Source organism: Triturus cristatus, chromosome 11 (genome assembly GCF_964204655.1).
Source record: "Triturus cristatus chromosome 11, aTriCri1.1, whole genome shotgun sequence".
NCBI classification, from domain to species: Eukaryota; Metazoa; Chordata; class Amphibia; order Caudata; family Salamandridae; genus Triturus; species Triturus cristatus.
Genome location: NC_140594.1, coordinates 1,139,172,699 through 1,139,199,860, shown reverse-complemented (window position 1 = coordinate 1,139,199,860; position 27,162 = coordinate 1,139,172,699). Strand labels below are relative to the sequence as shown.

Genomic DNA, 27,162 nt, shown 5'->3' with positions numbered 1-27,162 from the left:
TAGTTGAGAAGTCTTTTCTCACATAGCTAGCACAAGCCTGCGCTTTTCCTTGCTGGTAGCGTGGAAATGACAGATTGGTTCTCAGAAGAAAAAACAAGAAATGTTATAGCAGAGGATGGTTTCGATCCATCGACCTCTGGGTTATGGGCCCAGCACGCTTCCGCTGCGCCACTCTGCTCCCTTGTAAAAGTGTTCTCTTTATGCAGAGGAGGAGCTTTCAGCGAAGTGGCGAGGGATTGGTGGGTCTCGCTCCTCATTTGCCTAAGCATGCTGCAATGTATGCTGGGTGCAGAAAATCTTCATCTTCTCGTCTCACAGTCAGTCATAACTGAAAGTGCAGACCCTCTTGGGAACTAGCAGTTTCAGGCCTTTACCAAGATAGCAGCTCTCTAACCCTCTCCTCTCTCTTTGATCCTAGCGCTAGCATGCTCAGGATTTGATTTTAACTGGGAGCCAGAGATCTACCCGCTGAGGGCTTGCCCGGTGTGAGGCTTTTGAGCGTTTGGGAGCGTTCGGGACGTGAGGACGTTGGACAGGAAATGTTGCCATCTTGAAATATCCAACCTTCCTGCTGTCGTGAGAGGCTCTTTCCATGGACATCTGCCTCTTGGAGTCCTCTCAACTTGCTCTCTGATATAACATTTTGTGAGCTGCAGTTACATCCGATGGCTACAAGGTGGCGCTGCATTCAGGTGAGAGAACAAGTGTGCACAAAATCGTTGGGGACTTTTGCCAGATTCATCGGTGGATCTTGCCTACTTTTATTCACATGCTAGATATTGCCTAGAAATGCTTTTTAATATAGAGATGCTAGAGTTAGAATGTCTGGTCGGGGTTCAGCCCTTTCATTGTCTACCGCCCGCAACATATTTATTACCAGCACATGTGAGTGGTGACTCTGCTTTTTGGAAAATAGCATCTAATAGGACAATGAATGTAGCAGATGGGGCGATCGAGATGCCTGCCTAAGTATTTCATTTTTTTTTTTATTTAACGTCTGATTAATCTGTTCATGATATTTCCGTTTTGTGACATGTTGCATTAAAACAAATCCTGCTTGGAGAACATATAAAAATTTGCACTGCATTGGCCGGGAATCGAACCCGGGTCAACTGCTTGGGAAGCAGCTATGCTCACCACTATACCACCAACGCCCTATGATGTGGTTGCTCTCGGTTCTAAAGATTACAACCCCGAGTTCAATGACTATCTTGCACCAGTTTCAATGGTGCATTTGGTTTAGATACCAACATGAAAAGCAGTAGAAAGTTTCTTGTAGAGGGTAAGGAACTGGGGATTGAAACCAAGGCCAAATCTGTGCAGAAGAGAAGAAATGGAAAGCAGTAGTACAAATAGTGGAAATGAACATATTTAGGCAGCATTGGAAGCAAAGCAGCGAAGAGAAAGAGAGTGCCTTCCATGAAATGCCCAGGAGAATGATAAGAGCAGAACGAAAAGGCAAGAATGACATTCAAAGCATGCCCAGAAAAACGTGTGACGGTCCCACCAGTCATTTATGCTTATAATTGGGTATCTTTACTTTCAAAGTATGGGGTTGATCCTTTGGCGATCACTCTCTTGTATTTCAGCAGAGACAGATAGTTGAGAAGTCTTTTCTCACATAGCTAGCACAAGCCTGCGCTTTTCCTTGCTGGTAGCGTGGAAATGACAGATTGGTTCTCAGAAGAAAAAACAAGAAATATTATAGCAGAGGATGGTTTCGATCCATCGACCTCTGGGTTATGGGCCCAGCACGCTTCCGCTGCGCCACTCTGCTCCCTTGTAAAAGTGTTCTCTTTATGCAGAGGAGGAGCTTTCAGCGAAGTGGCGAGGGATTGGTGGGTCTCGCTCCTCATTTGCCTAAGCATGCTGCAATGTATGCTGGGTGCAGAAAATCTTCATCTTCTCGTCTCACAGTCAGTCATAACTGAAAGTGCAGACCCTCTTGGGAACTAGCAGTTTCAGGCCTTTACCAAGATAGCAGCTCTCTAACCCTCTCCTCTCTCTTTGATCCTAGCGCTAGCATGCTCAGGATTTGATTTTAACTGGGAGCCAGAGATCTACCCGGTGAGGGCTTGCCCGGTGTGAGGCTTTTGAGCGTTTGGGAGCGTTCGGGACGTGAGGACATTGGACAGGAAATGTTGCCATCTTGAAATATCCAACCTTCCTGCTGTCGTGAGAGGCTCTTTCCATGGACATCTGCCTCTTGGAGTCCTCTCAACTTGCTCTCTGATATAACATTTTGTGAGCTGCAGTTACATCCGATGGCTACAAGGTGGCGCTGCATTCAGGTGAGAGAACAAGTGTGCACAAAATCGTTGGGGACTTTTGCCAGATTCATCGGTGGATCTTGCCTACTTTTATTCACATGCTAGATTTTGCCTAGAAATGCTTTTTAATATAGAGATGCTAGAGTTAGAATGTCTGGTCGGGGTTCAGCCCTTTCATTGTCTACCGCCCGCAACATATTTATTACCAGCACATGTGAGTGGTGACTCTGCTTTTTGGAAAATAGCATCTAATAGGACAATTAATGTAGCAGATGGGGCGATCGAGATGCCTGCCTAAGTATTTCATTTTTTTTTAAATTTAACGTCTGATTAATCTGTTCATGATATTTCCGTTTTGTGACATGTTGCATTAAAACAAATCCTGCTTGGAGAACATATAAAAATTTGCACTGCATTGGCCGGGAATCGAACCCGGGTCAACTGCTTGGGAAGCAGCTATGCTCACCACTATACCACCAACGCCCTATGATGTGGGTGCTCTCGGTTCTAAAGATTACAACCCCGAGTTCAATGACTATCTTGCACCAGTTTCAATGGTGCATTTGGTTTAGATACCAACATGAAAAGCAGTAGAAAGTTTCTTGTAGAGGGTAAGGAACTGGGGATTGAAACCAAGGCCAAATCTGTGCAGAAGAGAAGAAATGGAAAGCAGTAGTACAAATAGTGGAAATGAACATATTTAGGCAGCATTGGAAGCAAAGCAGCGAAGAGAAAGAGAGTGCCTTCCATGAAATGCCCAGGAGAATGATAAGAGCAGAACGAAAAGGCAAGAATGACATTCAAAGCATGCCCAGAAAAACGTGTGACGGTCCCACCAGTCATTTATGCTTATAATTGGGTATCTTTACTTTCAAAGTATGGGGTTGATCCTTTGGCGATCACTCTCTTGTATTTCAGCAGAGACAGATAGTTGAGAAGTCTTTTCTCACATAGCTAGCACAAGCCTGCGCTTTTCCTTGCTGGTAGCGTGGAAATGACAGATTGGTCCTCAGAAGAAAAAACAAGAAATATTATAGCAGAGGTTGGTTTCGATCCATCGACCTCTGGGTTATGGGCCCAGCACGCTTCCGCTGCGCCATTCTGCTCCCTTGTAAAAGTGTTCTCTTTATGCAGAGGAGGAGCTTTCAGCGAAGTGGCGAGGGATTGGTGGGTCTCGCTCCTCATTTGCCTAAGCATGCTGCAATGTATGCTGGGTGCAGAAAATCTTCATCTTCTCGTCTCACAGTCAGTCATAACTGAAAGTGCAGACCCTCTTGGGAACTAGCAGTTTCAGGCCTTTACCAAGATAGCAGCTCTCTAACCCTCTCCTCTCTCTTTGATCCTAGCGCTAGCATGCTCAGGATTTGATTTTAACTGGGAGCCAGAGATCTACCCGGTGAGGGCGAGGCTTTTGAGCGTTTGGGAGCGTTCGGGACGTGAGGACGTTGGACAGGAAATGTTGCCATCTTGAAATATCCAACCTTCCTGCTGTCGTGAGAGGCTCTTTCCATGGACATCTACCTCTTGGAGTCCTCTCAACTTGCTCTCTGATATAACATTTTGTGAGCTGCAGTTACATCCGATGGCTACAAGGTGGCGCTGCATTCAGGTGAGAGAACAAGTGTGCACAAAATCGTTGGGGACTTTTGCCAGATTCATCGGTGGATCTTGCCTACTTTTATTCACATGCTAGATATTGCCTAGAAATGCTTTTTAATATAGAGATGCTAGAGTTAGAATGTCTGGTCGGGGTTCAGCCCTTTCATTGTCTACCGCCCGCAACATATTTATTACCAGCACATGTGAGTGGTGACTCTGCTTTTTGGAAAATAGCATCTAATAGGACAATGAATGTAGCAGATGGGGCGATCGAGATGCCTGCCTAAGTATTTCATTTTTTTTTAAATTTAACGTCTGATTAATCTGTGCATGATATTTCCGTTTTGTGACATGTCGCATTAAAACAAATCCTGCTTGGAGAACATATAAAAATTTGCACTGCATTGGCCGGGAATCGAACCCGGGTCAACTGCTTGGGAAGCAGCTATGCTCACCACTATACCACCAACGCCCTATGATGTGTTTGCTCTCGGTTCTAAAGATTACAACCCCGAGTTCAATGACTATCTTGCACCAGTTTCAATGGTGCATTAGGTTTAGATACCAACATGAAAAGCAGTAGAAAGTTTCTTGTAGAGGGTAAGGAACTGGGGATTGAAACCAAGGCCAAATCTGTGCAGAAGAGAAGAAATGGAAAGCAGTAGTACAAATAGTGGAAATGAACATATTTAGGCAGCATTGGAAGCAAAGCAGCGAAGAGAAAGAGAGTGCCTTCCATGAAATGCCCAGGAGAATGATAAGAGCAGAACGAAAAGGCAAGAATGACATTCAAAGCATGCCCAGAAAAACGTGTGACGGTCCCACCAGTCATTTATGCTTATAATTGGGTATCTTTACTTTCAAAGTATGGGGTTGATCCTTTGGCGATCACTCTCTTGTATTTCAGCAGAGACAGATAGTTGAGAAGTCTTTTCTCACATAGCTAGCACAAGCCTGCGCTTTTCCTTGCTGGTAGCGTGGAAATGACAGATTGGTTCTCAGAAGAAAAAACAAGAAATATTATAGCAGAGGATGGTTTCGATCCATCGACCTCTGGGTTATGGGCCCAGCACGCTTCCGCTGCGCCACTCTGTTCCCTTGTAAAAGTGTTCTCTTTATGCAGAGGAGGAGCTTTCAGCGAAGTGGCGAGGGATTGGTGGGTCTCGCTCCTCATTTGCCTAAGCATGCTGCAATGTATGCTGGGTGCAGAAAATCTTCATCTTCTCGTCTCACAGTCAGTCATAACTGAAAGTGCAGACCCTCTTGGGAACTAGCAGTTTAAGGCCTTTACCAAGATAGCAGCTCTCTAACCCTCTCCTCTCTCTTTGATCCTAGCGCTAGCATGCTCAGGATTTGATTTTAACTGGGAGCCAGAGATCTACCCGGTGAGGGCGAGGCTTTTGAGCGTTTGGGAGCGTTCGGGACGTGAGGACGTTGGACAGGAAATGTTGCCATCTTGAAATATCCAACCTTCCTGCTGTCGTGAGAGGCTCTTTCCATGGACATCTATCTCTTGGAGTCCTCTCAACTTGCTCTCTGATATAACATTTTGTGAGCTGCAGTTACATCCGATGGCTACAAGGTGGCGCTGCATTCAGGTGAGAGAACAAGTGTGCACAAAATCGTTGGGGACTTTTGCCAGATTCATCGGTGGATCTTGCCTACTTTTATTCACATGCTAGATATTGCCTAGAAATGCTTTTTAATATAGAGATGCTAGAGTTAGAATGTCTGGTCGGGGTTCAGCCCTTTCATTGTCTACCGCCCGCAACATATTTATTACCAGCACATGTGAGTGGTGACTCTGCTTTTTGGAAAATAGCATCTAATAGGACAATGAATGTAGCAGATGGGGCGATCGAGATGCCTGCCTAAGTATTTCATTTTTTTTTAAATTTAACGTCTGATTAATCTGTTCATGATATTTCCGTTTTGTGACATGTTGCATTAAAACAAATCCTGCTTGGAGAACATATAAAAATTTGCACTGCATTGGCCGGGAATCGAACCCGGGTCAACTGCTTGGGAAGCAGCTATGCTCACCACTATACCACCAACGCCCTATGATGTGTTTGCTCTCGGTTCTAAAGATTACAACCCCGAGTTCAATGACTATCTTGCACCAGTTTCAATGGTGCATTAGGTTTAGATACCAACATGAAAAGCAGTAGAAAGTTTCTTGTAGAGGGTAAGGAACTGGGGATTGAAACCAAGGCCAAATCTGTGCAGAAGAGAAGAAATGGAAAGCAGTAGTACAAATAGTGGAAATGAACATATTTAGGCAGCATTGGAAGCAAAGCAGCGAAGAGAAAGAGAGTGCCTTCCATGAAATGCCCAGGAGAATGATAAGAGCAGAACGAAAAGGCAAGAATGACATTCAAAGCATGCCCAGAAAAACGTGTGACGGTCCCACCAGTCATTTATGCTTATAATTGGGTATCTTTACTTTCAAAGTATGGGGTCGATCCTTTGGCGATCACTCTCTTGTATTTCAGCAGAGACAGATAGTTGAGAAGTCTTTTCTCACATAGCTAGCACAAGCCTGCGCTTTTCCTTGCTGGTAGCGTGGAAATGACAGATTGGTTCTCAGAAGAAAAAACAAGAAATATTATAGCAGAGGATGGTTTCGATCCATCGACCTCTGGGTTATGGGCCCAGCACGCTTCCGCTGCGCCACTCTGCTCCCTTGTAAAAGTGTTCTCTTTATGCAGAGGAGGAGCTTTCAGCGAAGTGGCGAGGGATTGGTGGGTCTCGCTCCTCATTTGCCTAAGCATGCTGCAATGTATGCTGGGTGCAGAAAATCTTCATCTTCTCGTCTCACAGTCAGTCATAACTGAAAGTGCAGACCCTCTTGGGAACTAGCAGTTTCAGGCCTTTACCAAGATAGCAGCTCTCTAACCCTCTCCTCTCTCTTTGATCCTAGCGCTAGCATGCTCAGGATTTGATTTTAACTGGGAGCCAGAGATCTACCCGGTGAGGGCGAGGCTTTTGAGCGTTTGGGAGCGTTCGGGACGTGAGGACGTTGGACAGGAAATGTTGCCATCTTGAAATATCCAACCTTCCTGCTGTCGTGAGAGGCTCTTTCCATGGACATCTGCCTCTTGGAGTCCTCTCAACTTGCTCTCTGATATAACATTTTGTGAGCTGCAGTTACATCCGATGGCTACAAGGTGGCGCTGCATTCAGGTGAGAGAACAAGTGTGCACAAAATCGTTGGGGACTTTTGCCAGATTCATCGGTGGATCTTGCCTACTTTTATTCACATGCTAGATATTGCCTAGAAATGCTTTTTAATATAGAGATGCTAGAGTTAGAATGTCTGGTCGGGGTTCAGCCCTTTCATTGTCTACCGCCCGCAACATATTTATTACCAGCACATGTGAGTGGTGACTCTGCTTTTTGGAAAATAGCATCTAATAGGACAATGAATGTAGCAGATGGGGCGATCGAGATGCCTGCCAAAGTATTTCATTTTTTTTTAAATTTAACGTCTGATTAATCTGTGCATGATATTTCCGTTTTGTGACATGTTGCATTAAAACAAATCCTGCTTGGAGAACATATAAAAATTTGCACTGCATTGGCCGGGAATCGAAGCCGGGTCAACTGCTTGGGAAGCAGCTATGCTCACCACTATACCACCAACGCCCTATGATGTGTTTGCTCTCGGTTCTAAAGATTACAACCCCGAGTTCAATGACTATCTTGCACCAGTTTCAATGGTGCATTAGGTTTAGATACCAACATGAAAAGCAGTAGAAAGTTTCTTGTAGAGGGTAAGGAACTGGGGATTGAAACCAAGGCCAAATCTGTGCAGAAGAGAAGAAATGGAAAGCAGTAGTACAAATAGTGGAAATGAACATATTTAGGCAGCATTGGAAGCAAAGCAGCGAAGAGAAAGAGAGTGCCTTCCATGAAATGCCCAGGAGAATGATAAGAGCAGAACGAAAAGGCAAGAATGACATTCAAAGCATGCCCAGAAAAACGTGTGACGGTCCCACCAGTCATTTATGCTTATAATTGGGTATCTTTACTTTCAAAGTATGGGGTTGATCCTTTGGCGATCACTCTCTTGTATTTCAGCAGAGACAGATAGTTGAGAAGTCTTTTCTCACATAGCTAGCACAAGCCTGCGCTTTTCCTTGCTGGTAGCGTGGAAATGACAGATTGGTTCTCAGAAGAAAAAACAAGAAATATTATAGCAGAGGATGGTTTCGATCCATCGACCTCTGGGTTATGGGCCCAGCACGCTTCCGCTGCGCCACTCTGTTCCCTTGTAAAAGTGTTCTCTTTATGCAGAGGAGGAGCTTTCAGCGAAGTGGCGAGGGATTGGTGGGTCTCGCTCCTCATTTGCCTAAGCATGCTGCAATGTATGCTGGGTGCAGAAAATCTTCATCTTCTCGTCTCACAGTCAGTCATAACTGAAAGTGCAGACCCTCTTGGGAACTAGCAGTTTAAGGCCTTTACCAAGATAGCAGCTCTCTAACCCTCTCCTCTCTCTTTGATCCTAGCGCTAGCATGCTCAGGATTTGATTTTAACTGGGAGCCAGAGATCTACCCGGTGAGGGCGAGGCTTTTGAGCGTTTGGGAGCGTTCGGGACGTGAGGACGTTGGACAGGAAATGTTGCCATCTTGAAATATCCAACCTTCCTGCTGTCGTGAGAGGCTCTTTCCATGGACATCTATCTCTTGGAGTCCTCTCAACTTGCTCTCTGATATAACATTTTGTGAGCTGCAGTTACATCCGATGGCTACAAGGTGGCGCTGCATTCAGGTGAGAGAACAAGTGTGCACAAAATCGTTGGGGACTTTTGCCAGATTCATCGGTGGATCTTGCCTACTTTTATTCACATGCTAGATATTGCCTAGAAATGCTTTTTAATATAGAGATGCTAGAGTTAGAATGTCTGGTCGGGGTTCAGCCCTTTCATTGTCTACCGCCCGCAACATATTTATTACCAGCACATGTGAGTGGTGACTCTGCTTTTTGGAAAATAGCATCTAATAGGACAATGAATGTAGCAGATGGGGCGATCGAGATGCCTGCCTAAGTATTTCATTTTTTTTTAAATTTAACGTCTGATTAATCTGTTCATGATATTTCCGTTTTGTGACATGTTGCATTAAAACAAATCCTGCTTGGAGAACATATAAAAATTTGCACTGCATTGGCCGGGAATCTAACCCGGGTCAACTGCTTGGGAAGCAGCTATGCTCACCACTATACCACCAACGCCCTATGATGTGTTTGCTCTCGGTTCTAAAGATTACAACCCCGAGTTCAATGACTATCTTGCACCAGTTTCAATGGTGCATTAGGTTTAGATACCAACATGAAAAGCAGTAGAAAGTTTCTTGTAGAGGGTAAGGAACTGGGGATTGAAACCAAGGCCAAATCTGTGCAGAAGAGAAGAAATGGAAAGCAGTAGTACAAATAGTGGAAATGAACATATTTAGGCAGCATTGGAAGCAAAGCAGCGAAGAGAAAGAGAGTGCCTTCCATGAAATGCCCAGGAGAATGATAAGAGCAGAACGAAAAGGCAAGAATGACATTCAAAGCATGCCCAGAAAAACGTGTGACGGTCCCACCAGTCATTTATGCTTATAATTGGGTATCTTTACTTTCAAAGTATGGGGTCGATCCTTTGGCGATCACTCTCTTGTATTTCAGCAGAGACAGATAGTTGAGAAGTCTTTTCTCACATAGCTAGCACAAGCCTGCGCTTTTCCTTGCTGGTAGCGTGGAAATGACAGATTGGTTCTCAGAAGAAAAAACAAGAAATATTATAGCAGAGGATGGTTTCGATCCATCGACCTCTGGGTTATGGGCCCAGCACGCTTCCGCTGCGCCACTCTGCTCCCTTGTAAAAGTGTTCTCTTTATGCAGAGGAGGAGCTTTCAGCGAAGTGGCGAGGGATTGGTGGGTCTCGCTCCTCATTTGCCTAAGCATGCTGCAATGTATGCTGGGTGCAGAAAATCTTCATCTTCTCGTCTCACAGTCAGTCATAACTGAAAGTGCAGACCCTCTTGGGAACTAGCAGTTTCAGGCCTTTACCAAGATAGCAGCTCTCTAACCCTCTCCTCTCTCTTTGATCCTAGCGCTAGCATGCTCAGGATTTGATTTTAACTGGGAGCCAGAGATCTACCCGGTGAGGGCGAGGCTTTTGAGCGTTTGGGAGCGTTCGGGACGTGAGGACGTTGGACAGGAAATGTTGCCATCTTGAAATATCCAACCTTCCTGCTGTCGTGAGAGGCTCTTTCCATGGACATCTGCCTCTTGGAGTCCTCTCAACTTGCTCTCTGATATAACATTTTGTGAGCTGCAGTTACATCCGATGGCTACAAGGTGGCGCTGCATTCAGGTGAGAGAACAAGTGTGCACAAAATCGTTGGGGACTTTTGCCAGATTCATCGGTGGATCTTGCCTACTTTTATTCACATGCTAGATATTGCCTAGAAATGCTTTTTAATATAGAGATGCTAGAGTTAGAATGTCTGGTCGGGGTTCAGCCCTTTCATTGTCTACCGCCCGCAACATATTTATTACCAGCACATGTGAGTGGTGACTCTGCTTTTTGGAAAATAGCATCTAATAGGACAATGAATGTAGCAGATGGGGCGATCGAGATGCCTGCCTAAGTATTTCATTTTTTTTTTAATTTAACGTCTGATTAATCTGTTCATGATATTTCCGTTTTGTGACATGTTGCATTAAAACAAATCCTGCTTGGAGAACATATAAAAATTTGCACTGCATTGGCCGGGAATCGAACCCGGGTCAACTGCTTGGGAAGCAGCTATGCTCACCACTATTCCACCAACGCCCTATGATGTGGTTGCTCTCGGTTCTAAAGATTACAACCCCGAGTTCAATGACTATCTTGCACCAGTTTCAATGGTGCATTTGGTTTAGATACCAACATGAAAAGCAGTAGAAAGTTTCTTGTAGAGGGTAAGGAACTGGGGATTGAAACCAAGGCCAAATCTGTGCAGAAGAGAAGAAATGGAAAGCAGTAGTACAAATAGTGGAAATGAACATATTTAGGCAGCATTGGAAGCAAAGCAGCGAAGAGAAAGAGAGTGCCTTCCATGAAATGCCCAGGAGAATGATAAGAGCAGAACAAAAAGGCAAGAATGACATTCAAAGCATGCCCAGAAAAACGTGTGACGGTCCCACCAGTCATTTATGCTTATAATTGGGTATCTTTACTTTCAAAGTATGGGGTTGATCCTTTGGCGATCACTCTCTTGTATTTCAGCAGAGACAGATAGTTGAGAAGTCTTTTCTCACATAGCTAGCACAAGCCTGCGCTTTTCCTTGCTGGTAGCGTGGAAATGACAGATTGGTTCTCAGAAGAAAAAACAAGAAATATTATAGCAGAGGATGGTTTCGATCCATCGACCTCTGGGTTATGGGCCCATCACGCTTCCGCTGCGCCACTCTGCTCCCTTGTAAAAGTGTTCTCTTTATGCAGAGGAGGAGCTTTCAGCGACGTGGCGAGGGATTGGTGGGTCTCGCTCCTCATTTGCCTAAGCATGCTGCAATGTATGCTGGGTGCTGAAAATCTTCATCTTCTTGTCTCACAGTCAGTCATAACTGAAAGTGCAGACCCTCTTGGGAACTAGCAGTTTCAGGCCTTTACCAAGATAGCAGCTCTCTAACCCTCTCCTCTCTCTTTGATCCTAGCGCTAGCATGCTCAGGATTTGATTTTAACTGGGAGCCAGAGATCTACCCGGTGAGGGCTTGCCCGGTGTGAGGCTTTTGAGCGTTTGGAGCGTTCGGGACGTGAGGACGTTGGACAGGAAATGTTGCCATCTTGAAATATCCAACCTTCCTGCTGTCGTGAGAGGCTCTTTCCATGGACATCTGCCTCTTGGAGTCCTCTCAACTTGCTCTCTGATATAACATTTTGTGAGCTGCAGTTACATCCGATGGCTACAAGGTGGCGCTGCATTCAGGTGAGAGAACAAGTGTGCACAAAATCGTTGGGGACTTTTGCCAGATTCATCGGTGGATCTTGCCTACTTTTATTCACATGCTAGATATTGCCTAGAAATGCTTTTTAATATAGAGATGCTAGAGTTAGAATGTCTGGTCGGGGTTCAGCCCTTTCATTGTCTACCGCCCGCAACATATTTATTACCAGCACATGTGAGTGGTGACTCTGCTTTTTGGAAAATAGCATCTAATAGGACAATGAATGTAGCAGATGGGGCGATCGAGATGCCTACCTAAGTATTTCATTTTTTTTAAAATTTAACGTCTGATTAATCTGTTCATGATATTTCCGTTTTGTGACATGTTGCATTAAAACAAATCCTGCTTGGAGAACATACAAAAATTTGCACTGCATTGGCCGTGAATCGAACCCGGGTCAACTGCTTGGGAAGCAGCTATGCTCACCACTATACCACCAACGCCCTATGATGTGCTTGCTCTCGGTTCTAAAGATTACAACCCCGAGTTCAATGACTATCTTGCACCAGTTTCAATGGTGCATTTGGTTTAGATACCAACATGAAAAGCAGTAGAAAGTTTCTTGTAGAGGGTAAGGAACTGGGGATTGAAACCAAGGCCAAATCTGTGCAGAAGAGAAGAAATGGAAAGCAGTAGTACAAATAGTGGAAATGAACATATTTAGGCAGCATTGGAAGCAAAGCAGCGAAGAGAAAGAGAGTGCCTTCCATGAAATGCCCAGGAGAATGATAAGAGCAGAACGAAAAGGCAAGAATGACATTCAAAGCATGCCCAGAAAAACGTGTGACGGTCCCACCAGTCATTTATGCTTATAATTGGGTATCTTTACTTTCAAAGTATGGGGTTGATCCTTTGGCGATCACTCTCTTGTATTTCAGCAGAGACAGATAGTTGAGAAGTCTTTTCTCACATAGCTAGCACAAGCCTGCGCTTTTCCTTGCTGGTAGCGTGGAAATGACAGATTGGTTCTCAGAAGAAAAAACAAGAAATATTATAGCAGAGGATGGTTTCGATCCATCGACCTCTGGGTTATGGGCCCAGCACGCTTCCGCTGCGCCACTCTGCTCCCTTGTAAAAGTGTTCTCTTTATGCAGAGGAGGAGCTTTCAGCGAAGTGGCGAGGGATTGGTGGGTCTCGCTCCTCATTTGCCTAAGCATGCTGCAATGTATGCTGGGTGCAGAAAATCTTCATCTTCTCGTCTCACAGTCAGTCATAACTGAAAGTGCAGACCCTCTTGGGAACTAGCAGTTTCAGGCCTTTACCAAGATAGCAGCTCTCTAACCCTCTCCTCTCTCTTTGATCCTAGCGCTAGCATGCTCAGGATTTGATTTTAACTGGGAGCCAGAGATCTACCCGGTGAGGGCTTGCCCGGTGTGAGGCTTTTGAGCGTTTGGGAGCGTTCGGGACGTGAGGACATTGGACAGGAAATGTTGCCATCTTGAAATATCCAACCTTCCTGCTGTCGTGAGAGGCTCTTTCCATGGACATCTGCCTCTTGGAGTCCTCTCAACTTGCTCTCTGATATAACATTTTGTGAGCTGCAGTTACATCCGATGGCTACAAGGTGGCGCTGCATTCAGGTGAGAGAACAAGTGTGCACAAAATCGTTGGGGACTTTTGCCAGATTCATCGGTGGATCTTGCCTACTTTTATTCACATGCTAGATTTTGCCTAGAAATGCTTTTTAATATAGAGATGCTAGAGTTAGAATGTCTGGTCGGGGTTCAGCCCTTTCATTGTCTACCGTCCGCAACATATTTATTACCAGCACATGTGAGTGGTGACTCTGCTTTTTGAAAAATAGCATCTAATAGGACAATTAATGTAGCAGATGGGGCGATCGAGATGCCTGCCTAAGTATTTCATTTTTTTTTAAATTTAACGTCTGATTAATCTGTTCATGATATTTCCGTTTTGTGACATGTTGCATTAAAACAAATCCTGCTTGGAGAACATATAAAAATTTGCACTGCATTGGCCGGGAATCGAACCCGGGTCAACTGCTTGGGAAGCAGCTATGCTCACCACTATACCACCAACGCCCTATGATGTGGGTGCTCTCGGTTCTAAAGATTACAACCCCGAGTTCAATGACTATCTTGCACCAGTTTCAATGGTGCATTTGGTTTAGATACCAACATGAAAAGCAGTAGAAAGTTTCTTGTAGAGGGTAAGGAACTGGGGATTGAAACCAAGGCCAAATCTGTGCAGAAGAGAAGAAATGGAAAGCAGTAGTACAAATAGTGGAAATGAACATATTTAGGCAGCATTGGAAGCAAAGCAGCGAAGAGAAAGAGAGTGCCTTCCATGAAATGCCCAGGAGAATGATAAGAGCAGAACGAAAAGGCAAGAATGACATTCAAAGCATGCCCAGAAAAACGTGTGACGGTCCCACCAGTCATTTATGCTTATAATTGGGTATCTTTACTTTCAAAGTATGGGGTTGATCCTTTGGCGATCACTCTCTTGTATTTCAGCAGAGACAGATAGTTGAGAAGTCTTTTCTCACATAGCTAGCACAAGCCTGCGCTTTTCCTTGCTGGTAGCGTGGAAATGACAGATTGGTCCTCAGAAGAAAAAACAAGAAATATTATAGCAGAGGTTGGTTTCGATCCATCGACCTCTGGGTTATGGGCCCAGCACGCTTCCGCTGCGCCATTCTGCTCCCTTGTAAAAGTGTTCTCTTTATGCAGAGGAGGAGCTTTCAGCGAAGTGGCGAGGGATTGGTGGGTCTCGCTCCTCATTTGCCTAAGCATGCTGCAATGTATGCTGGGTGCAGAAAATCTTCATCTTCTCGTCTCACAGTCAGTCATAACTGAAAGTGCAGACCCTCTTGGGAACTAGCAGTTTCAGGCCTTTACCAAGATAGCAGCTCTCTAACCCTCTCCTCTCTCTTTGATCCTAGCGCTAGCATGCTCAGGATTTGATTTTAACTGGGAGCCAGAGATCTACCCGGTGAGGGCGAGGCTTTTGAGCGTTTGGGAGCGTTCGGGACGTGAGGACGTTGGACAGGAAATGTTGCCATCTTGAAATATCCAACCTTCCTGCTGTCGTGAGAGGCTCTTTCCATGGACATCTACCTCTTGGAGTCCTCTCAACTTGCTCTCTGATATAACATTTTGTGAGCTGCAGTTACATCCGATGGCTACAAGGTGGCGCTGCATTCAGGTGAGAGAACAAGTGTGCACAAAATCGTTGGGGACTTTTGCCAGATTCATCGGTGGATCTTGCCTACTTTTATTCACATGCTAGATATTGCCTAGAAATGCTTTTTAATATAGAGATGCTAGAGTTAGAATGTCTGGTCGGGGTTCAGCCCTTTCATTGTCTACCGCCCGCAACATATTTATTACCAGCACATGTGAGTGGTGACTCTGCTTTTTGGAAAATAGCATCTAATAGGACAATGAATGTAGCAGATGGGGCGATCGAGATGCCTGCCTAAGTATTTCATTTTTTTTTAAATTTAACGTCTGATTAATCTGTGCATGATATTTCCGTTTTGTGACATGTTGCATTAAAACAAATCCTGCTTGGAGAACATATAAAAATTTGCACTGCATTGGCCGGGAATCGAACCCGGGTCAACTGCTTGGGAAGCAGCTATGCTCACCACTATACCACCAACGCCCTATGATGTGTTTGCTCTCGGTTCTAAAGATTACAACCCCGAGTTCAATGACTATCTTGCACCAGTTTCAATGGTGCATTAGGTTTAGATACCAACATGAAAAGCAGTAGAAAGTTTCTTGTAGAGGGTAAGGAACTGGGGATTGAAACCAAGGCCAAATCTGTGCAGAAGAGAAGAAATGGAAAGCAGTAGTACAAATAGTGGAAATGAACATATTTAGGCAGCATTGGAAGCAAAGCAGCGAAGAGAAAGAGAGTGCCTTCCATGAAATGCCCAGGAGAATGATAAGAGCAGAACGAAAAGGCAAGAATGACATTCAAAGCATGCCCAGAAAAACGTGTGACGGTCCCACCAGTCATTTATGCTTATAATTGGGTATCTTTACTTTCAAAGTATGGGGTTGATCCTTTGGCGATCACTCTCTTGTATTTCAGCAGAGACAGATAGTTGAGAAGTCTTTTCTCACATAGCTAGCACAAGCCTGCGCTTTTCCTTGCTGGTAGCGTGGAAATGACAGATTGGTTCTCAGAAGAAAAAACAAGAAATATTATAGCAGAGGATGGTTTCGATCCATCGACCTCTGGGTTATGGGCCCAGCACGCTTCCGCTGCGCCACTCTGTTCCCTTGTAAAAGTGTTCTCTTTATGCAGAGGAGGAGCTTTCAGCGAAGTGGCGAGGGATTGGTGGGTCTCGCTCCTCATTTGCCTAAGCATGCTGCAATGTATGCTGGGTGCAGAAAATCTTCATCTTCTCGTCTCACAGTCAGTCATAACTGAAAGTGCAGACCCTCTTGGGAACTAGCAGTTTAAGGCCTTTACCAAGATAGCAGCTCTCTAACCCTCTCCTCTCTCTTTGATCCTAGCGCTAGCATGCTCAGGATTTGATTTTAACTGGGAGCCAGAGATCTACCCGGTGAGGGCGAGGCTTTTGAGCGTTTGGGAGCGTTCGGGACGTGAGGACGTTGGACAGGAAATGTTGCCATCTTGAAATATCCAACCTTCCTGCTGTCGTGAGAGGCTCTTTCCATGGACATCTATCTCTTGGAGTCCTCTCAACTTGCTCTCTGATATAACATTTTGTGAGCTGCAGTTACATCCGATGGCTACAAGGTGGCGCTGCATTCAGGTGAGAGAACAAGTGTGCACAAAATCGTTGGGGACTTTTGCCAGATTCATCGGTGGATCTTGCCTACTTTTATTCACATGCTAGATATTGCCTAGAAATGCTTTTTAATATAGAGATGCTAGAGTTAGAATGTCTGGTCGGGGTTCAGCCCTTTCATTGTCTACCGCCCGCAACATATTTATTACCAGCACATGTGAGTGGTGACTCTGCTTTTTGGAAAATAGCATCTAATAGGACAATGAATGTAGCAGATGGGGCGATCGAGATGCCTGCCTAAGTATTTCATTTTTTTTTAAATTTAACGTCTGATTAATCTGTTCATGATATTTCCGTTTTGTGACATGTTGCATTAAAACAAATCCTGCTTGGAGAACATATAAAAATTTGCACTGCATTGGCCGGGAATCGAACCCGGGTCAACTGCTTGGGAAGCAGCTATGCTCACCACTATACCACCAACGCCCTATGATGTGTTTGCTCTCGGTTCTAAAGATTACAACCCCGAGTTCAATGACTATCTTGCACCAGTTTCAATGGTGCATTAGGTTTAGATACCAACATGAAAAGCAGTAGAAAGTTTCTTGTAGAGGGTAAGGAACTGGGGATTGAAACCAAGGCCAAATCTGTGCAGAAGAGAAGAAATGGAAAGCAGTAGTACAAATAGTGGAAATGAACATATTTAGGCAGCATTGGAAGCAAAGCAGCGAAGAGAAAGAGAGTGCCTTCCATGAAATGCCCAGGAGAATGATAAGAGCAGAACGAAAAGGCAAGAATGACATTCAAAGCATGCCCAGAAAAACGTGTGACGGTCCCACCAGTCATTTATGCTTATAATTGGGTATCTTTACTTTCAAAGTATGGGGTCGATCCTTTGGCGATCACTCTCTTGTATTTCAGCAGAGACAGATAGTTGAGAAGTCTTTTCTCACATAGCTAGCACAAGCCTGCGCTTTTCCTTGCTGGTAGCGTGGAAATGACAGATTGGTTCTCAGAAGAAAAAACAAGAAATATTATAGCAGAGGATGGTTTCGATCCATCGACCTCTGGGTTATGGGCCCAGCACGCTTCCGCTGCGCCACTCTGCTCCCTTGTAAAAGTGTTCTCTTTATGCAGAGGAGGAGCTTTCAGCGAAGTGGCGAGGGATTGGTGGGTCTCGCTCCTCATTTGCCTAAGCATGCTGCAATGTATGCTGGGTGCAGAAAATCTTCATCTTCTCGTCTCACAGTCAGTCATAACTGAAAGTGCAGACCCTCTTGGGAACTAGCAGTTTCAGGCCTTTACCAAGATAGCAGCTCTCTAACCCTCTCCTCTCTCTTTGATCCTAGCGCTAGCATGCTCAGGATTTGATTTTAACTGGGAGCCAGAGATCTACCCGGTGAGGGCGAGGCTTTTGAGCGTTTGGGAGCGTTCGGGACGTGAGGACGTTGGACAGGAAATGTTGCCATCTTGAAATATCCAACCTTCCTGCTGTCGTGAGAGGCTCTTTCCATGGACATCTGCCTCTTGGAGTCCTCTCAACTTGCTCTCTGATATAACATTTTGTGAGCTGCAGTTACATCCGATGGCTACAAGGTGGCGCTGCATTCAGGTGAGAGAACAAGTGTGCACAAAATCGTTGGGGACTTTTGCCAGATTCATCGGTGGATCTTGCCTACTTTTATTCACATGCTAGATATTGCCTAGAAATGCTTTTTAATATAGAGATGCTAGAGTTAGAATGTCTGGTCGGGGTTCAGCCCTTTCATTGTCTACCGCCCGCAACATATTTATTACCAGCACATGTGAGTGGTGACTCTGCTTTTTGGAAAATAGCATCTAATAGGACAATGAATGTAGCAGATGGGGCGATCGAGATGCCTGCCAAAGTATTTCATTTTTTTTTAAATTTAACGTCTGATTAATCTGTGCATGATATTTCCGTTTTGTGACATGTTGCATTAAAACAAATCCTGCTTGGAGAACATATAAAAATTTGCACTGCATTGGCCGGGAATCGAAGCCGGGTCAACTGCTTGGGAAGCAGCTATGCTCACCACTATACCACCAACGCCCTATGATGTGTTTGCTCTCGGTTCTAAAGATTACAACCCCGAGTTCAATGACTATCTTGCACCAGTTTCAATGGTGCATTAGGTTTAGATACCAACATGAAAAGCAGTAGAAAGTTTCTTGTAGAGGGTAAGGAACTGGGGATTGAAACCAAGGCCAAATCTGTGCAGAAGAGAAGAAATGGAAAGCAGTAGTACAAATAGTGGAAATGAACATATTTAGGCAGCATTGGAAGCAAAGCAGCGAAGAGAAAGAGAGTGCCTTCCATGAAATGCCCAGGAGAATGATAAGAGCAGAACGAAAAGGCAAGAATGACATTCAAAGCATGCCCAGAAAAACGTGTGACGGTCCCACCAGTCATTTATGCTTATAATTGGGTATCTTTACTTTCAAAGTATGGGGTTGATCCTTTGGCGATCACTCTCTTGTATTTCAGCAGAGACAGATAGTTGAGAAGTCTTTTCTCACATAGCTAGCACAAGCCTGCGCTTTTCCTTGCTGGTAGCGTGGAAATGACAGATTGGTTCTCAGAAGAAAAAACAAGAAATATTATAGCAGAGGATGGTTTCGATCCATCGACCTCTGGGTTATGGGCCCAGCACGCTTCCGCTGCGCCACTCTGTTCCCTTGTAAAAGTGTTCTCTTTATGCAGAGGAGGAGCTTTCAGCGAAGTGGCGAGGGATTGGTGGGTCTCGCTCCTCATTTGCCTAAGCATGCTGCAATGTATGCTGGGTGCAGAAAATCTTCATCTTCTCGTCTCACAGTCAGTCATAACTGAAAGTGCAGACCCTCTTGGGAACTAGCAGTTTAAGGCCTTTACCAAGATAGCAGCTCTCTAACCCTCTCCTCTCTCTTTGATCCTAGCGCTAGCATGCTCAGGATTTGATTTTAACTGGGAGCCAGAGATCTACCCGGTGAGGGCGAGGCTTTTGAGCGTTTGGGAGCGTTCGGGACGTGAGGACGTTGGACAGGAAATGTTGCCATCTTGAAATATCCAACCTTCCTGCTGTCGTGAGAGGCTCTTTCCATGGACATCTATCTCTTGGAGTCCTCTCAACTTGCTCTCTGATATAACATTTTGTGAGCTGCAGTTACATCCGATGGCTACAAGGTGGCGCTGCATTCAGGTGAGAGAACAAGTGTGCACAAAATCGTTGGGGACTTTTGCCAGATTCATCGGTGGATCTTGCCTACTTTTATTCACATGCTAGATATTGCCTAGAAATGCTTTTTAATATAGAGATGCTAGAGTTAGAATGTCTGGTCGGGGTTCAGCCCTTTCATTGTCTACCGCCCGCAACATATTTATTACCAGCACATGTGAGTGGTGACTCTGCTTTTTGGAAAATAGCATCTAATAGGACAATGAATGTAGCAGATGGGGCGATCGAGATGCCTGCCTAAGTATTTCATTTTTTTTTAAATTTAACGTCTGATTAATCTGTTCATGATATTTCCGTTTTGTGACATGTTGCATTAAAACAAATCCTGCTTGGAGAACATATAAAAATTTGCACTGCATTGGCCGGGAATCGAACCCGGGTCAACTGCTTGGGAAGCAGCTATGCTCACCACTATACCACCAACGCCCTATGATGTGTTTGCTCTCGGTTCTAAAGATTACAACCCCGAGTTCAATGACTATCTTGCACCAGTTTCAATGGTGCATTAGGTTTAGATACCAACATGAAAAGCAGTAGAAAGTTTCTTGTAGAGGGTAAGGAACTGGGGATTGAAACCAAGGCCAAATCTGTGCAGAAGAGAAGAAATGGAAAGCAGTAGTACAAATAGTGGAAATGAACATATTTAGGCAGCATTGGAAGCAAAGCAGCGAAGAGAAAGAGAGTGCCTTCCATGAAATGCCCAGGAGAATGATAAGAGCAGAACGAAAAGGCAAGAATGACATTCAAAGCATGCCCAGAAAAACGTGTGACGGTCCCACCAGTCATTTATGCTTATAATTGGGTATCTTTACTTTCAAAGTATGGGGTCGATCCTTTGGCGATCACTCTCTTGTATTTCAGCAGAGACAGATAGTTGAGAAGTCTTTTCTCACATAGCTAGCACAAGCCTGCGCTTTTCCTTGCTGGTAGCGTGGAAATGACAGATTGGTTCTCAGAAGAAAAAACAAGAAATATTATAGCAGAGGATGGTTTCGATCCATCGACCTCTGGGTTATGGGCCCAGCACGCTTCCGCTGCGCCACTCTGCTCCCTTGTAAAAGTGTTCTCTTTATGCAGAGGAGGAGCTTTCAGCGAAGTGGCGAGGGATTGGTGGGTCTCGCTCCTCATTTGCCTAAGCATGCTGCAATGTATGCTGGGTGCAGAAAATCTTCATCTTCTCGTCTCACAGTCAGTCATAACTGAAAGTGCAGACCCTCTTGGGAACTAGCAGTTTCAGGCCTTTACCAAGATAGCAGCTCTCTAACCCTCTCCTCTCTCTTTGATCCTAGCGCTAGCATGCTCAGGATTTGATTTTAACTGGGAGCCAGAGATCTACCCGGTGAGGGCGAGGCTTTTGAGCGTTTGGGAGCGTTCGGGACGTGAGGACGTTGGACAGGAAATGTTGCCATCTTGAAATATCCAACCTTCCTGCTGTCGTGAGAGGCTCTTTCCATGGACATCTGCCTCTTGGAGTCCTCTCAACTTGCTCTCTGATATAACATTTTGTGAGCTGCAGTTACATCCGATGGCTACAAGGTGGCGCTGCATTCAGGTGAGAGAACAAGTGTGCACAAAATCGTTGGGGACTTTTGCCAGATTCATCGGTGGATCTTGCCTACTTTTATTCACATGCTAGATATTGCCTAGAAATGCTTTTTAATATAGAGATGCTAGAGTTAGAATGTCTGGTCGGGGTTCAGCCCTTTCATTGTCTACCGCCCGCAACATATTTATTACCAGCACATGTGAGTGGTGACTCTGCTTTTTGGAAAATAGCATCTAATAGGACAATGAATGTAGCAGATGGGGCGATCGAGATGCCTGCCTAAGTATTTCATTTTTTTTTTAATTTAACGTCTGATTAATCTGTTCATGATATTTCCGTTTTGTGACATGTTGCATTAAAACAAATCCTGCTTGGAGAACATATAAAAATTTGCACTGCATTGGCCGGGAATCGAACCCGGGTCAACTGCTTGGGAAGCAGCTATGCTCACCACTATTCCACCAACGCCCTATGATGTGGTTGCTCTCGGTTCTAAAGATTACAACCCCGAGTTCAATGACTATCTTGCACCAGTTTCAATGGTGCATTTGGTTTAGATACCAACATGAAAAGCAGTAGAAAGTTTCTTGTAGAGGGTAAGGAACTGGGGATTGAAACCAAGGCCAAATCTGTGCAGAAGAGAAGAAATGGAAAGCAGTAGTACAAATAGTGGAAATGAACATATTTAGGCAGCATTGGAAGCAAAGCAGCGAAGAGAAAGAGAGTGCCTTCCATGAAATGCCCAGGAGAATGATAAGAGCAGAACAAAAAGGCAAGAATGACATTCAAAGCATGCCCAGAAAAACGTGTGACGGTCCCACCAGTCATTTATGCTTATAATTGGGTATCTTTACTTTCAAAGTATGGGGTTGATCCTTTGGCGATCACTCTCTTGTATTTCAGCAGAGACAGATAGTTGAGAAGTCTTTTCTCACATAGCTAGCACAAGCCTGCGCTTTTCCTTGCTGGTAGCGTGGAAATGACAGATTGGTTCTCAGAAGAAAAAACAAGAAATATTATAGCAGAGGATGGTTTCGATCCATCGACCTCTGGGTTATGGGCCCATCACGCTTCCGCTGCGCCACTCTGCTCCCTTGTAAAAGTGTTCTCTTTATGCAGAGGAGGAGCTTTCAGCGACGTGGCGAGGGATTGGTGGGTCTCGCTCCTCATTTGCCTAAGCATGCTGCAATGTATGCTGGGTGCTGAAAATCTTCATCTTCTTGTCTCACAGTCAGTCATAACTGAAAGTGCAGACCCTCTTGGGAACTAGCAGTTTCAGGCCTTTACCAAGATAGCAGCTCTCTAACCCTCTCCTCTCTCTTTGATCCTAGCGCTAGCATGCTCAGGATTTGATTTTAACTGGGAGCCAGAGATCTACCCGGTGAGGGCTTGCCCGGTGTGAGGCTTTTGAGCGTTTGGAGCGTTCGGGACGTGAGGACGTTGGACAGGAAATGTTGCCATCTTGAAATATCCAACCTTCCTGCTGTCGTGAGAGGCTCTTTCCATGGACATCTGCCTCTTGGAGTCCTCTCAACTTGCTCTCTGATATAACATTTTGTGAGCTGCAGTTACATCCGATGGCTACAAGGTGGCGCTGCATTCAGGTGAGAGAACAAGTGTGCACAAAATCGTTGGGGACTTTTGCCAGATTCATCGGTGGATCTTGCCTACTTTTATTCACATGCTAGATATTGCCTAGAAATGCTTTTTAATATAGAGATGCTAGAGTTAGAATGTCTGGTCGGGGTTCAGCCCTTTCATTGTCTACCGCCCGCAACATATTTATTACCAGCACATGTGAGTGGTGACTCTGCTTTTTGGAAAATAGCATCTAATAGGACAATGAATGTAGCAGATGGGGCGATCGAGATGCCTACCTAAGTATTTCATTTTTTTTAAAATTTAACGTCTGATTAATCTGTTCATGATATTTCCGTTTTGTGACATGTTGCATTAAAACAAATCCTGCTTGGAGAACATACAAAAATTTGCACTGCATTGGCCGTGAATCGAACCCGGGTCAACTGCTTGGGAAGCAGCTATGCTCACCACTATACCACCAACGCCCTATGATGTGCTTGCTCTCGGTTCTAAAGATTACAACCCCGAGTTCAATGACTATCTTGCACCAGTTTCAATGGTGCATTTGGTTTAGATACCAACATGAAAAGCAGTAGAAAGTTTCTTGTAGAGGGTAAGGAACTGGGGATTGAAACCAAGGCCAAATCTGTGCAGAAGAGAAGAAATGGAAAGCAGTAGTACAAATAGTGGAAATGAACATATTTAGGCAGCATTGGAAGCAAAGCAGCGAAGAGAAAGAGAGTGTCTTCCATGAAATGCCCAGGAGAATGATAAGAGCAGAACGAAAAGGCAAGAATGACATTCAAAGCATGCCCAGAAAAACGTGTGACGGTCCCACCAGTCATTTATGCTTATAATTGGGTATCTTTACTTTCAAAGTATGGGGTTGATCCTTTGGTGATTACTCTCTTGTATTTCAGCAGAGACAGATAGTTGAGAAGTCTTTTCTCACATAGCTAGCACAAGCCTACGCTTTTCCTTGCTGGTAGCGTGGAAATGACAGATTGGTTCTCAGAAGAAAAAACAAGAAATATTATAGCAGAGGATGGTTTCGATCCATCGACCTCTGGGTTATGGGCCCAGCACGCTTCCGCTGCGCCACTCTGCTCCCTTGTAAAAGTGTTCTCTTTATGCAGAGGAGGAGCTTTCAGCGAAGTGGTGAGGGATTGGTGGGTCTCGCTCCTCATTTGCCTAAGCATGCTGCAATGTATGCTGGGTGCAGAAAATCTTCATCTTTTCGTCTCACAGTCAGTCATAACTGAAAGTGCAGACCCTCTTGGGAACTAGCAGTTTCAGGCCTTTACCAAGATAGCAGCTCTCTAACCCTCTCCTCTCTCTTTGATCCTAGCGCTAGCATGCTCAGGATTTGATTTTAACTGGGAGCCAGAGATCTACCCGGTGAGGGCTTGCCCGGTGTGAGGCTTTTGAGCGTTTGGGAGCGTTCGGGACGTGAGGACATTGGACAGGAAATGTTGCCATCTTGAAATATCCAACCTTCCTGCTGTCGTGAGAGGCTCTTTCCATGGACATCTGCCTCTTGGAGTCCTCTCAACTTGCTCTCTGATATAACATTTTGTGAGCTGCAGTTACATCCGATGGCTACAAGGTGGCGCTGCATTCAGGTGAGAGAACAAGTGTGCACAAAATCGTTGGGGACTTTTGCCAGATTCATCGGTGGATCTTGCCTACTTTTATTCACATGCTAGATATTGCCTAGAAATGCTTTTTAATATAGAGATGCTAGAGTTAGAATGTCTGGTCGGGGTTCAGCCCTTTCATTGTCCACCGCCAGCAACATATTTATTACCAGCACATGTGAGTGGTGACTCTGCTTTTTGGAAAATAGCATCTAATAGGACAATTAATGTAGCAGATGGGGCGATCGAGATGCCTGCCTAAGTATTTCATTTTTTTTTTAATTTAACGTCTGATTAATCTGTTCATGATATTTCCGTTTTGTGACATGTTGCATTAAAACAAATCCTGCTTGGAGAACATATAAAAATTTGCACTGCATTGGCCGGGAATCGAACCCGGGTCAACTGCTTGGGAAGCAGCTATGCTCACCACTATACCACCAACGCCCTATGATGTGGGTGCTCTCGGTTCTAAAGATTACAACCCCGAGTTCAATGACTATCTTGCACCAGTTTCAATGGTGCATTTGGTTTAGATACCAACATGAAAAGCAGTAGAAAGTTTCTTGTAGAGGGTAAGGAACTGGGGATTGAAACCAAGGCCAAATCTGTGCAGAAGAGAAGAAATGGAAAGCAGTAGTACAAATAGTGGAAATGAACATATTTAGGCAGCATTGGAAGCAAAGCAGCGAAGAGAAAGAGAGTGCCTTCCATGAAATGCCCAGGAGAATGATAAGAGCAGAACGAAAAGGCAAGAATGACATTCAAAGCATGCCCAGAAAAACGTGTGACGGTCCCACCAGTCATTTATGCTTATAATTGGGTATCTTTACTTTCAAAGTATGGGGTTGATCCTTTGGCGATCACTCTCTTGTATTTCAGCAGAGACAGATAGTTGAGAAGTCTTTTCTCACATAGCTAGCACAAGCCTGCGCTTTTCCTTGCTGGTAGCGTGGAAATGACAGATTGGTTCTCAGAAGAAAAAACAAGAAATATTATAGCAGAGGATGGTTTCGATCCATCGACCTCTGGGTTATGGGCCCAGCACGCTTCCGCTGCGCCACTCTGCTCCCTTGTAAAAGTGTTCTCTTTATGCAGAGGAGGAGCTTTCAGCGAAGTGGTGAGGGATTGGTGGGTCTCGCTCCTCATTTGCCTAAGCATGCTGCAATGTATGCTGGGTGCAGAAAATCTTCATCTTCTCGTCTCACAGTCAGTCATAACTGAAAGTGCAGACCCTCTTGGGAACTAGCAGTTTCAGGCCTTTACCAAGATAGCAGCTCTCTAACCCTCTCCTCTCTCTTTGATCCTAGCGCTAGCATGCTCAGGATTTGATTTTAACTGGGAGCCAGAGATCTACCCGGTGAGGGCGAGGCTTTTGAGCGTTTGGGAGCGTTCGGGACGTGAGGATGTTGGACAGGAAATGTTGCCATCTTGAAATATCCAACCTTCCTGCTGTCGTGAGAGGCTCTTTCCATGGACATCTACCTCTTGGAGTCCTCTCAACTTGCTCTCTGATATAACATTTTGTGAGCTGCAGTTACATCCGATGGCTACAAGGTGGCGCTGCATTCAGGTGAGAGAACAAGTGTGCACAAAATCGTTGGGGACTTTTGCCAGATTCATCGGTGGATTTGCCTACTTTTATTCACATGCTAGATATTGCCTAGAAATGCTTTTTAATATAGAGATGCTAGAGTTAGAATGTCTAGTCGGGGTTCAGCCCTTTCATTGTCTACCGCCCGCAACATATTTATTACCAGCACATGTGAGTGGTGACTCTGCTTTTTGGAAAATAGCATCTAATAGGACAATGAATGTAGCAGATGGGGCGATCGAGATGCCTGCCTAAGTATTTCATTTTTTTTTAAATTTAACGTCTGATTAATCTGTTCATGATATTTCCGTTTTGTGACATGTTGCATTAAAACAAATCCTGCTTGGAGAACATATAAAAATTTGCACTGCATTGGCCGGGAATCGAACCCGGGTCAACTGCTTGGGAAGCAGCTATGCTCACCACTATACCACCAACGCCCTATGATGTGTTTGCTCTCGGTTCTAAAGATTACAACCCCGAGTTCAATGACTATCTTGCACCAGTTTCAATGGTGCATTTGGTTTAGATACCATCATGAAAAGCAGTAGAAAGTTTCTTGTAGAGGGTAAGGAACTGGGGATTGAAACCAAGGCCAAATCTGTGCAGAAGAGAAGAAATGGAAAGCAGTAGTACAAATAGTGGAAATGAACATATTTAGGCAGCATTGGAAGCAAAGCAGCGAAGAGAAAGAGAGTGCCTTCCATGAAATGCCCAGGAGAATGATAAGAGCAGAACGAAAAGGCAAGAATGACATTCAAAGCATGCCCAGAAAAACGTGTGACGGTCCCACCAGTCATTTATGCTTATAATTGGGTATCTTTACTTTCAAAGTATGGGGTTGATCCTTTGGCGATCACTCTCTTGTATTTCAGCAGAGACAGATAGTTGAGAAGTCTTTTCTCACATAGCTAGCACAAGCCTGCGCTTTTCCTTGCTGGTAGCGTGGAAATGACAGATTGGTCCTCAGAAGAAAAAACAAGAAATA

At 44.7% G+C, this 27,162-nt stretch overlaps 11 non-coding genes across 11 annotated transcripts; all 11 read right to left on the bottom strand.

The window, feature by feature from the left end:
- Positions 1–1,082: 1,082 nt before the first annotated feature.
- On the bottom strand, positions 1,083–1,154 carry TRNAG-CCC (transfer RNA glycine (anticodon CCC)). The gene has a single exon. It is a non-coding gene; the product is annotated as a tRNA-Gly (tRNA).
- A 1,527-nt stretch (positions 1,155–2,681) lies between these two features.
- On the bottom strand, positions 2,682–2,753 carry TRNAG-CCC (transfer RNA glycine (anticodon CCC)). Its single transcript has one exon. It is a non-coding gene; the product is annotated as a tRNA-Gly (tRNA).
- Positions 2,754–4,269: 1,516 nt separating this feature from the next.
- TRNAG-CCC (transfer RNA glycine (anticodon CCC)) lies at positions 4,270–4,341 on the bottom strand. The gene has a single exon. It is a non-coding gene; the product is annotated as a tRNA-Gly (tRNA).
- A 1,516-nt stretch (positions 4,342–5,857) lies between these two features.
- TRNAG-CCC (transfer RNA glycine (anticodon CCC)) lies at positions 5,858–5,929 on the bottom strand. Its single transcript has one exon. It is a non-coding gene; the product is annotated as a tRNA-Gly (tRNA).
- Positions 5,930–9,033: 3,104 nt separating this feature from the next.
- On the bottom strand, positions 9,034–9,105 carry TRNAG-CCC (transfer RNA glycine (anticodon CCC)). Its single transcript has one exon. It is a non-coding gene; the product is annotated as a tRNA-Gly (tRNA).
- Positions 9,106–13,818: 4,713 nt separating this feature from the next.
- On the bottom strand, positions 13,819–13,890 carry TRNAG-CCC (transfer RNA glycine (anticodon CCC)). Its single transcript has one exon. It is a non-coding gene; the product is annotated as a tRNA-Gly (tRNA).
- A 1,516-nt stretch (positions 13,891–15,406) lies between these two features.
- On the bottom strand, positions 15,407–15,478 carry TRNAG-CCC (transfer RNA glycine (anticodon CCC)). Its single transcript has one exon. It is a non-coding gene; the product is annotated as a tRNA-Gly (tRNA).
- Positions 15,479–16,994: 1,516 nt separating this feature from the next.
- On the bottom strand, positions 16,995–17,066 carry TRNAG-CCC (transfer RNA glycine (anticodon CCC)). The gene has a single exon. It is a non-coding gene; the product is annotated as a tRNA-Gly (tRNA).
- Positions 17,067–20,170: 3,104 nt separating this feature from the next.
- TRNAG-CCC (transfer RNA glycine (anticodon CCC)) lies at positions 20,171–20,242 on the bottom strand. Its single transcript has one exon. It is a non-coding gene; the product is annotated as a tRNA-Gly (tRNA).
- A 4,713-nt stretch (positions 20,243–24,955) lies between these two features.
- On the bottom strand, positions 24,956–25,027 carry TRNAG-CCC (transfer RNA glycine (anticodon CCC)). The gene has a single exon. It is a non-coding gene; the product is annotated as a tRNA-Gly (tRNA).
- A 1,515-nt stretch (positions 25,028–26,542) lies between these two features.
- Positions 26,543–26,614, bottom strand: TRNAG-CCC (transfer RNA glycine (anticodon CCC)). The gene has a single exon. It is a non-coding gene; the product is annotated as a tRNA-Gly (tRNA).
- Between the last annotated feature and the right edge of the window lie 548 nt (positions 26,615–27,162).